A 9,685-nucleotide genomic window follows, 5' to 3' on the forward strand; every position below is an offset into this window, starting at 1 on the left:
AGTTAGATTTGAACATTATTCATTAAGACCTGGGATTAGTTCACTCCTCCAGTTAGCTCCTAAAAGCCAGCAGGCCAAGTCAGGCTAAAGCACATTTGAAGGCTGTCCTGGTCACGAGACAGGTCTAACAGCCACGGTTCTTTTCTACATCAATGTTTCTGCGTTCAGGTAAAGAAAAGGCAGAAAAGCTTAATTCCCTGCTCCTTGAATGGAATTAATCAGATAACTGAAAGTAGGTGGAAGGTAAAAATCAACATTTCTCTTGGCAGGCACATCTAACTGGAAGGGCCGGGGCTCTCGCTGCACACAACAAGCTCACAATGTGTAGGAGATAAAGCGAGGGGATGGAGGGCATCGGTGGAATGACAGCGCTCCAACGCCTTGCTACAGGCAGTGGCAAACATCCAGGTATGAGTGCGGAGCCAGGAGGTGATTTACGGTCACACACTGATGCAGTTCTGCTCACAAACATGTTAACTCCCCCCAGGAAGAAGCACTAATGAACGTTCCAACGGCTCCTCTGCTGCCTGTCGCATGTGAAGATGCTGCTGAGCACCACTGGACGCTGCAGTCAGAGCACAGGTTGGGACCAGCAACATGTGATGGTGAGAGCTGTTTCCCCAACCCAGGGAGCCCTGTGTTTGACAGCAGACACATAAGCACCTTCTCATGGGAGACCAGGCACACTGGAGAGGAGCAGGGTGTATGGGGCATGGCTCAAAGGACACGCATCAAGCAGCAAAACCAGTTCAAAGCAGACACGGGGTAGCTCACAGCCTCAACATCTGAATTCCAGGCAAGCTTGGAGCTGGCACTGCTGTTATGTGTGAGGCTGCTGCAGCCTCTCCTGCCTCTGCCAGTGGGGAGAAGCAGCACAGCTGTGCTTGCTGCTGCTCTGAGGTATATTTAGTCTCATTTAATGACAGCACAGGGCAGTTTGATACAAACATATGGACGATGCGGCTGCATTTCGACAGTCGCTCAGCTAAGCGGTTGTTGCACCTACCTTTCAAGTGCCTGATTCAGGCACAGCTGTCCTAGGAGCGCAGCGGAGGTTTCTATTAGCAATGCTCTGCCCGTAGGAGATGCCCTCAAAGGTTAGGTTTCTCCAGGCTATCAGCAGCAGCAATACCATGCGAGTGAGCACCTAACGGGAGGCAGGAAGGAGCCAGCATTGCGATGCTCAGGGTGTCGGGCGCTCGCTGCCAGCCGGCTGAATGAGCTCCAGGCCACGGCAGCAGCTCCCCTGCATAATTTCACAGGACCAATACCTTTGTGAGCAGCACAAGCTGCTCGTGGGCAAAGAATCAAAATTCATAGAATAAATTACACGCACTAAATTATTTGCCCAGCTTTGTTGATTATCTGCAGTTAAAAAGTTGGAGAGAGCTGAGCTCCTCCATGCATAAACACCAGGCAGATACTTGTCGTTAGGAGGTGCCAGGATCTGGAAAGACGAGAGGAGAAATTCCAGCCCCTGCTCCCCTCAGGCAGCCCCGGGTCAGGATGGGCACAGCCCCATCATCAGGCCAATGTAGTAACGTCACAGCAGGGATTACTCTGGCGTTACTTGACCTGCTGCAGTTTGATGGTGATGCTCCTAGGCGTGAGAGGGATTTACTGTTTGCTAACGGAATGAAACATGGTTTATGATGTTATCTGTATGTTATAGAGCATTTAATGGCATAAATACAGTTGGGTGTGAGCATCGGAGCAAGCACGTGGGTTGCTGTGCAATGCTTTTCCAGTCCTAATCCCTAGGAATAGCTCCAGTCCTGCAGTGGAGTTTGCAGGAGACCTGTGGGAGAGAGGCAGGGATTTTGGAGATGCTAGACTTGGATTTATTTGTTTCCATTTCAGCTGTGAGAGCACGGATGCTCAGCTAAAGACTGGGGGAAGCACTGATTTGTAGTTAGAATCTGCTGACACATAAATGCTGTGAGGATGATGCTGAATATCCATGTAATTCTCCAAGCTCCATGGAAGACACCTGAGGTGGTCTTGGTCCCATCAGGAGCATGCAGACCAAGCCTTGGTGGCCCCTTGCATGCGATGGAGGGTCCTGCTCCTCGTGCTCCTGGCCGCATGCTGATGCTCTCTGCCAAGGGAAGGAAGCATGCGGTGGGTCAGCGCATTGGAGGTCTCTGATTGAACCCGGTGATGAATCGCAACTTGATGACTTCCTCTACATCAATGGAGCTGAACTGGCTTGGGGAAACTGTTTGATTTAAGAAGAATAGGCCTAATTTTGGAAGTGCTTCACACCCATCAATCTAAGTGAAATTCATTTATCTGAGGCACAGCTGATACGTCTCCCATTTACATAGCACTAAGTGCCTCACAGCCCTTGATAGATTCAAGCTCACAGCAGGGGAAAGGGGCAGCACTGCTAGCCCCTTTGCGCAGGCGGAAAAGAGATGTGCAGTATAATGGGAGTCAATCCATCATTCTGCCCCACACCCAGGAATGGCATCCACCTCCCAGGAATGCCGAGCAAGAGCAAAGTGGCTGTATGTGCATTCTGGTGTGATGTACACAGGGGAATGGACAGCAGGAGCCTTCAGAGCATTTTCCATCTCCCATCTAACAGGGTTTTATGAAGTGTTTGCAATAATGTTTCCAAGGCAGGGTTGAAGGCAGAGTGGGAATCACAGTGGAATCTGATGGAAGAGATATTTAGAGGGAAGAGACATATGGCATCTTAAATAAAAGAACCTACTCAGTGGTTAATCTCCACTTGAAAAACATCCAGGACAGGCTCGTCCATCTACCGTTGCACACCCTGCCATGCAGCCTGCTGTCCAAAGGCACTGCAGTTAACGCCATGTCTCTTCCCTACAGCCTACAGCCCATTCCAAACTGCGCACTGGATCGAGACATCCCCTAAAAGCCAGGAAGGAAATTCCTGGGAGCCCATGGCCTGGAGGGTTTGGGGAAACTGAAGCTCATTCCCAAGCTCTCCCTGGGTCCTGCCAACCCGAGCCAGTGGCTCAAGGCAGGGAGGGTGGAGACCGTCAGCATCATCAGCATCCTTTATGGACCTTTATGGTCCTTGGTGGTCTGGAAGCAGGAGGCAGAAAAAACAAGTGGCTCCTTCCCGCAACTCTCTATGGGCACTTAGGACAATGATGAAATGCTCGGGCAATCACAGTGCTTATTTAATGCCAGCACTATCCCAGCCGCTTTATAAACAAGTATGAGTAATGGGAGAGCGGGGGGGGCAAAAGTTGCTCCCTCTTCCTCTCAGATCTTCTGAGTGAGCACTTCTGCCGTGATTTATCCTTCTTGCAACCTTATTGACTCACTGGGGATGTAAATCAAGCAACCCAACATTTTACCCGGAATTCCAGTTATTTATATAGAGATTGAAAGGATATAATTACAGCTGCTAAATATGGCCTGGCAGAAAGGAGAGATACAGGTGTCCGTCTTCTTGGAGGTTAAGGATGGAAAAGTCCATGCTTGGCTCCCTGCCCATCCCTGCAGATCAGAGGCTCCAAGCATTTCACTGCTCCGCTGGTGTGGAGGATGGGCTGACATGTGGTTGGAGTTTGGCAATCAGTGCATGGATCTGCTGGAAAGGACCTGGCAGTGATGCTCTCCCTTCTTTCCATCTCATATGTCCACCGTGTTCTGGGAAGAGATCCAGGGAGGACAATTTGGTGAGTGCTACCTGTGATTCCCTTCATGTCTCCTCCAGGACCTGCTGTCTCGGAAGGGGATGCTGTGCCACACACTTGCTGCTGTAAAACAAGCAGCTCTTTCCCCATGGTCTGCTTGAACCCCACTTGAAGCTCCCATGGCCAGGAGTGGTGGTGGGCAGGCAGCAGGGGCTGGCAGGCAGGTGTCCCACACTGCTCCCGTCCGTGTGCTGGGGGCCAGCACATTAAAGTAAACCTGTTCCATGCTCGAAGGGGTTTCTACTGTGGCTGGGGCGGTGGGAAGCAGATTAACAGTGCTGCTTCCCCCTGGCACCGGCTTGACTGGCAGCTTGGGTAAAGAAGAGCCCACTCTAAGCGCTCCCAGGGGTCCTGGGAGGAGCTCATTATGTCTAGACTGGCGGTAGCCGGCAGTTCTGCTTTGTGGGCTGTGAAACTAATGTTTATCCACCACTCAGAGTCGGAGCTATTTAAGGAGCCCGGGGTATTAAGCAGGAGGAAGTGCATTACCCAGCGTGCTACTGAGGCAGGGCTTGGTGAGGGGAACAGGAGCGGGACCCTGTCCTGAGCTGGGGAGTGATGGAGGGATCTGCAGGGTGTCCCATCCCACCAGTGCTGCAGCACTGTGAGCTCCAGGCACCGCTGTCTGTCTCATCTCTAAGTTGCTATGTACTTTAACAGCATCTACCTGATCCCTTGGAATCCCAGTTTTTCCCACTGCTCCCGGTCATTCCTTCCTCTGGCAGCTGCAGAGCCAGCAGCAGCCCCTGTGCCTGTGGAGGCTGGTGGTACCACAGCAGCACCCGGGGTACCTGAGCACCCCCCAGCAGTGCCAGCACCAGGATGGAGCCCCAGCCCTGTGTGAGGTCCCTGGTGCAGCCCTGGGGCCACCACACGTTCCTGCAAGGCGCCCTTCAGAGGCCCAGCAGGAAAGACATCTAAAATTCATAAATGTCAAGGAGGGAAGGAAGCGAAGACAACTAAATATAGATACCCAACCACCTCCTTTAGGGCTCCGGTAGCAGCGTGACTGACACAGCCTAAAAGCCTCCTTGGGCTTGAGCCTGGCAAAGTGATTCAGGGCAGCCTGGCAACAGGGACCCCATCGTTTTGCATGGGCAGGCAGCTGCTGTGCACCCACAAACCCATCCTTGTCCTCTCCCATGTGTCCTGCTGCTTGTCCTGAGGGTCTCTTGCAAAGAGGACTTCAGAGCTAGACCCTGTTGTCTCTCAGTGTTGCCATCAGTGTTGCTGATGGGTTCTCTTGGCAGAGTGGGGCTGTCAGTGGATCTCAGGGGCTGCTCACAGCAGCCGAGACCAGGTTTGCATCCACCCTGGGAAGATGGAAGTGAAAACCTCCCTGATACTCCAGAACTGAAATGTCTCTTTCTGTTCCACAGGAAATGTTACTGTTTACTTCTGCTTCCACTTAAGGGGAGCAAAACTTGGTCCTGAAACATCAGGGCTCCCTATGCAAAGGAGATGCTGGGTATTGGCATAGCAGAAATAGCTGGGACCCGAAGAGCAGCCTGGGGTTGTCAGTCTTCAGTATCTGCTTTAATTATTACTCTGGTGGGACTTCCTCATAGATTGTATTTCCACAGTGATAACTGTTATCACTTTATTTCATAGCCTCAGCTACTTGCAAGCCTGGAACGAGCCTGCTCGGTGTCACAAGGGGTTTCCAGGACACGTTCAAGACCAGGAAGCACCGACTGTCACTGGTTAACAAGGAGCACGATGCTGTCCCCAGCACCTGCATCCCATCCAGGATCCCGTGACCTGTGCCCACGAAGGACAAACACCAAGGACCAGGCATCCAGGCAGCTCTGTGCTTGGCTGCGGGGCCAGGGCAGCATCCGGGAGCTGCAGGGCTCCTCTCCTTTGCCGGCAGGATGCGGCCCTGGTTAGTTATGTGCCGATCGAGTGAGGAAATGGGATGCTGGGGACAGCTCCCTGCAAGGCTCAGCCTGCGTCTCCCTGGCCCCATCATTTGTGCTGGGAAGTTTTATCTTTTTAATTTGTTACATATCACACATCCTCTGATTAATTATTGCTTCTCTGCAGGGAGGACTAGAGTTTATAGAGCAATATAGCATTAGTGTTAGCTTTATACACCCTCAAAGCCCAGAGGAAGCTCGGCAGAGTACTTATGCGATGTTCTGTCGATAATAATGACTCAGCATTTGGCCGGATTGGGGTATATCAGAAGTGCTTTATTAAAAAGTACACAGTATATGCATCGAACGTAAATACAGCCAGGAGATGCGAGCGTGATGTGCTGCATACATAGCAGTCAGTGCCTGCGCTGGGGCCTGCCTGCCTGCTCCATGGATCCCAGGCAATGCAGCAGTTTAATTGCCACGGTGGCCTGGGATGCATTGAGCTGCTTGGCATGTCCTTCAGCCCCGCGAATGCAGGAACAGCCACAATCCAATTCTCTTTACAGCCGCATGTCTCTGCCGGCTACGCGGGAGCCCTCTCCCTGAAGGAGCCTTCCCATCCAGCAAATGCTCTCCAGGAGGCTGTAGAAGTGATTGGGAAGGCATTGCAGCAGGATAACAGCGAGGAAATGCAGCTGAACATTTCCAGCGCTGAGTAAACCATATGTCTTCATAATTTGATTGTGCCCTGGTCCCCCAGGTACCTCCCAGCTCTATTGAACACCGATGGAGTTATTTAGAATCATAAATAATATTATCAAAGGGTCTGCTGGGTAAAGAGAGCCAGTGTATGAATTGTCGGCGCGAGATATTGATTGTTGGGAGCTGGCTAATGAATTATTCTGTTTGAGGGCCGTGGAAATGCTGCTCAGTGTTTGCAAGGCAAAGCCCCTGCAAGAACTCCCCCCTGCCCTCCGGGGCTTTGTTGTCCTGGCTGCAGCAGGCAGCGAGCACCGATCCTGGACCCTGGGCCCCTTGGTGGTGAGCAGGCAGGGGGGGACCATCTCCTCCTCCTCCTTTCCCACCTTCCCCCTTCCTTCCACCTATCTGTATGCATTGAGGGGACCCACTGCGGGATTTGGGTGCACCAGACCCTGTGCCAGCCCCCCGAGGCTTCCCATTGCTCCCAGTGCCAACACCTTTCCCTGCCTGCAGGGAACCTGTCTCCCACATCCTGATACCTGTTGGCTTTTTGGCTTTGCCGCTGTTTAAATGGGGCTTTTCCCCCCAGAGGTGTATCAGCTGCCTCAAGCCCTGCCCCACAAAGAGGAGAAATGGGCTGTCTTTTTGAGCAGAATTGGCTTTTTTTCCCCCTCACCTGCATAATATGTTCTGTTAAATTTACAGTTTTTCTATCCCTTTGATGTAAGGGACTGAAAACTCTTCCTCACTAATCTCATGCAGCAGCGCCTCAAATGCTGAAGGCGCTGGCTGGGGATATGGCAGGGAACCAGACAACAATTATTGGTGTTCTGGGGCTGGGGCACCATTGAAAGACAGCTAATTTTGAAATAAATTATGCTATTAAACCTGCTTTTGTTCTTTTTCCTGCTTCCTGGGCTCGAGGCTCACCGGGGAAGAGGCAGAGCTGCAGCATCCCAGCTCCCAGAGGAGCGCACCGGCTGCTTGCAGGCAGCAGGGAGAGGAGGGAGCCTTTGGGAACAAGACTCTGCCCAACCAGACCCAACACTGGTACAGGGATTGACCCATTCAAGCTGGTCCCTCACAAATGCAGTGGGGTTGATTTTCCTAGCCCATTAAGCGTTACTGAAATCACCATTCCTCACCCATATGACAGCATCTCTGACTGCTCACTTTTCCTTTCTTCCTAAAGCTCAGCTTGCTGACAACTGTGGGTTTAACACCCCAGAAACCCAAGTGAAAACTTCAGCGTTGCCACATCTTCACTTATAGGCAGGATTAGCCAGAACCCTGGCTTAGCATCTTCCCAGAGGTCAAGTGAGCTTGTGCTCTGGCTGCCATTTACCAGTTAACGAAGATCTTAGGCATGTGGTTCTCTCCCACAGGTAACTCTGGAGCAGGATGGAGTGGAATGCCTCGTAGCACACTGGTTGAGTGTTCACGTTTGCCTTGGTGTGTGGGGTCAGGAAGGAGTTAAACCAAGGCACCCCAATGTCCAGTGTGATCCAGGCCATTTAATTAGTGCCCCAGCTTGACAGGGATGGTCTCCAGTGTTTTCCCCTGGGGAGAAGCACACCGGCTCCCTTATATCGCCTGTTATCTTGCAGGTACTCAGAGCAGAATGCTTTTTCAGTAACCTCATCAAAGGATAAGCCAGGATTCAGATAAGCTTTTCAAGGGGGAAGTCAGGGTTATAATTTCCAGAGACTTCTGAATGTCACCTCCAATTTTCGGCTCCGTTGTCGGAGCGGCCGCTTTTGGATGGCACCCAGCCTCAGATATTGAAATGGTGACCCCTGGACTCGGGCCACCTCAGTTCCTGGTCAGCATCAGCCTGGCAGATCCCTGGTTGAAAGTGCTTGAGATTTCTGACTTTGTAATAATGCCGTTTCTCAGAAGTGCAAATTACAGAGGAATTGGTGCTAAACTCCCCATTAACTATAGAGCCTGAGAAATCCTCAGTGTCCCAAATTACCTGTCACTTTCCCTGTAACATGGCATAATTCTGTCGCTTAAGAAGGAATGAAAAAAACGGGGCTGTAATTTGAAATTTCAGTGAAATTCCTAATTGAGCACAGGGCAGCTCGCTTCCATGTGCCATTCCCACACCTCAGCACAGGGCGGCTGCTCCAAAGGGCACTGGGATGCTCCCCCAAGCTCCTGCTGGGACCGCAGTGGGGATGCTTCCCCCTTCTTTCAGGTGCTAGGAACCCTCCTGCAGTGCTCGGCTTCCAGGGATGTGGGTGCTTTGGAGGATGCCCATGGGTATGGGTACCAACAGTGCCCAACAGCTGCACATGCCATAGGGAGAAAGCACAGGGAAACTCCAGCTAAGGCTGATTTCAGGGTTAACCTGGCTGCTGTGCCTATAATATATCTGTGTCTCAGGGGAGAAATTAGCTTATTGAAAGAATTTGCATAGGGGAGGGTGGGTGGTTTTCCAGGCAGGAGAGGGAGGGCAGATAGAGCAGATGACATTGACAAGCATGGAAGGAATTAGCCTCTGAACTGTGTTTTTGGGGGGACGTCTTGTTGTGAGTTAGAAATGGCTTTTGGCTGTGTTTCTGTCCTGTGGTCCTGTGCCTCTGTGTGACAGCCCTCACCCTGCGGCGATGTGCTCATCCACAGCCGCAGCCATCTCTCCTCCTTTGCTTTCTTGATGCAATTCCCATAGCTTCAGAATGGCTGGTTTGGACTTATCCCAGCAGGGGAAGAAAATTGGGTCCCCAGAGTCCATTTGCAAGCATGCTCCAGCTCCTGTTTTTCTCCCTGTAAATGGCAGTGCTGTTGCACTGCTTTCTCTGTGAGATTCCGAGTCTGAGTGTATAAACCCAGTTCATCTACAGTCAAAAACTTGTTCCTGATGCAATTAGCAGCAGTGCTCCTAATTGCTTTCTCCAGCCTTAACTTGCCGTCCATTTTCCATGCTTTTCCCTTGCTTCCCAAAGTGGTTTCCTTGCTAGGTCCTGGAGCACAGGTGTGCTCCATTAGTACCATTACCATGGCCCCAGCCCCAGCTGCTCCTGCTCTGTATAAATGCCTGAAGCAGGGCAGCAGCCCCTCTTGGTTCTGCTGGACTCGGATCACTTCGGTGCTGCTGCTCTGGGGACAGTGATGGGAATCCTTGTGGTGAGTCAATTCCCATCCCGTTTGGCTATGGTGTTCTGATGAGCAGGCAACAGGGGGCTAAGGAAGGGGTCCTGCGTGAACCTTTGGCATAGCAATATTAGTTCTGGTGGGTTGTTTCCCTCTGTGCTGCCTTGCTGCAGGGGTGATGCTGGTGTTTTGGTGTCTGGCAGGGATGTGGAGCCTTGGTGGTCCCTTTCAAGGGAGAAGCCAAAACCGGGTTTTGACATAGCTGAGTTTTACCTTTGGAGGTTGGTGCTGGGCCCCAGCAGGTAGTGATGCTGACAAGGCCAAGGCTCTTTACCCCAATATGCT

At 51.7% G+C, this 9,685-nt stretch overlaps 1 long non-coding RNA gene across 1 annotated transcript; it reads left to right on the forward strand.

Annotated features, from left to right (window-relative positions):
• The first annotated feature begins 484 nt into the window (after nt 1-484).
• Nucleotides 485-7,135, forward strand: LOC115945560 (uncharacterized). Its single transcript, XR_004079865.2, has 3 exons — nt 485-605; nt 1,861-3,662; nt 5,292-7,135. It is a non-coding gene; the product is annotated as an uncharacterized lncRNA (long non-coding RNA).
• Nucleotides 7,136-9,685: the final 2,550 nt, after the last annotated feature.

The sequence above is a fragment of the Melopsittacus undulatus genome, chromosome 15, assembly GCF_012275295.1.
Source record: "Melopsittacus undulatus isolate bMelUnd1 chromosome 15, bMelUnd1.mat.Z, whole genome shotgun sequence".
Taxonomy (NCBI): Eukaryota; Metazoa; Chordata; class Aves; order Psittaciformes; family Psittaculidae; genus Melopsittacus; species Melopsittacus undulatus.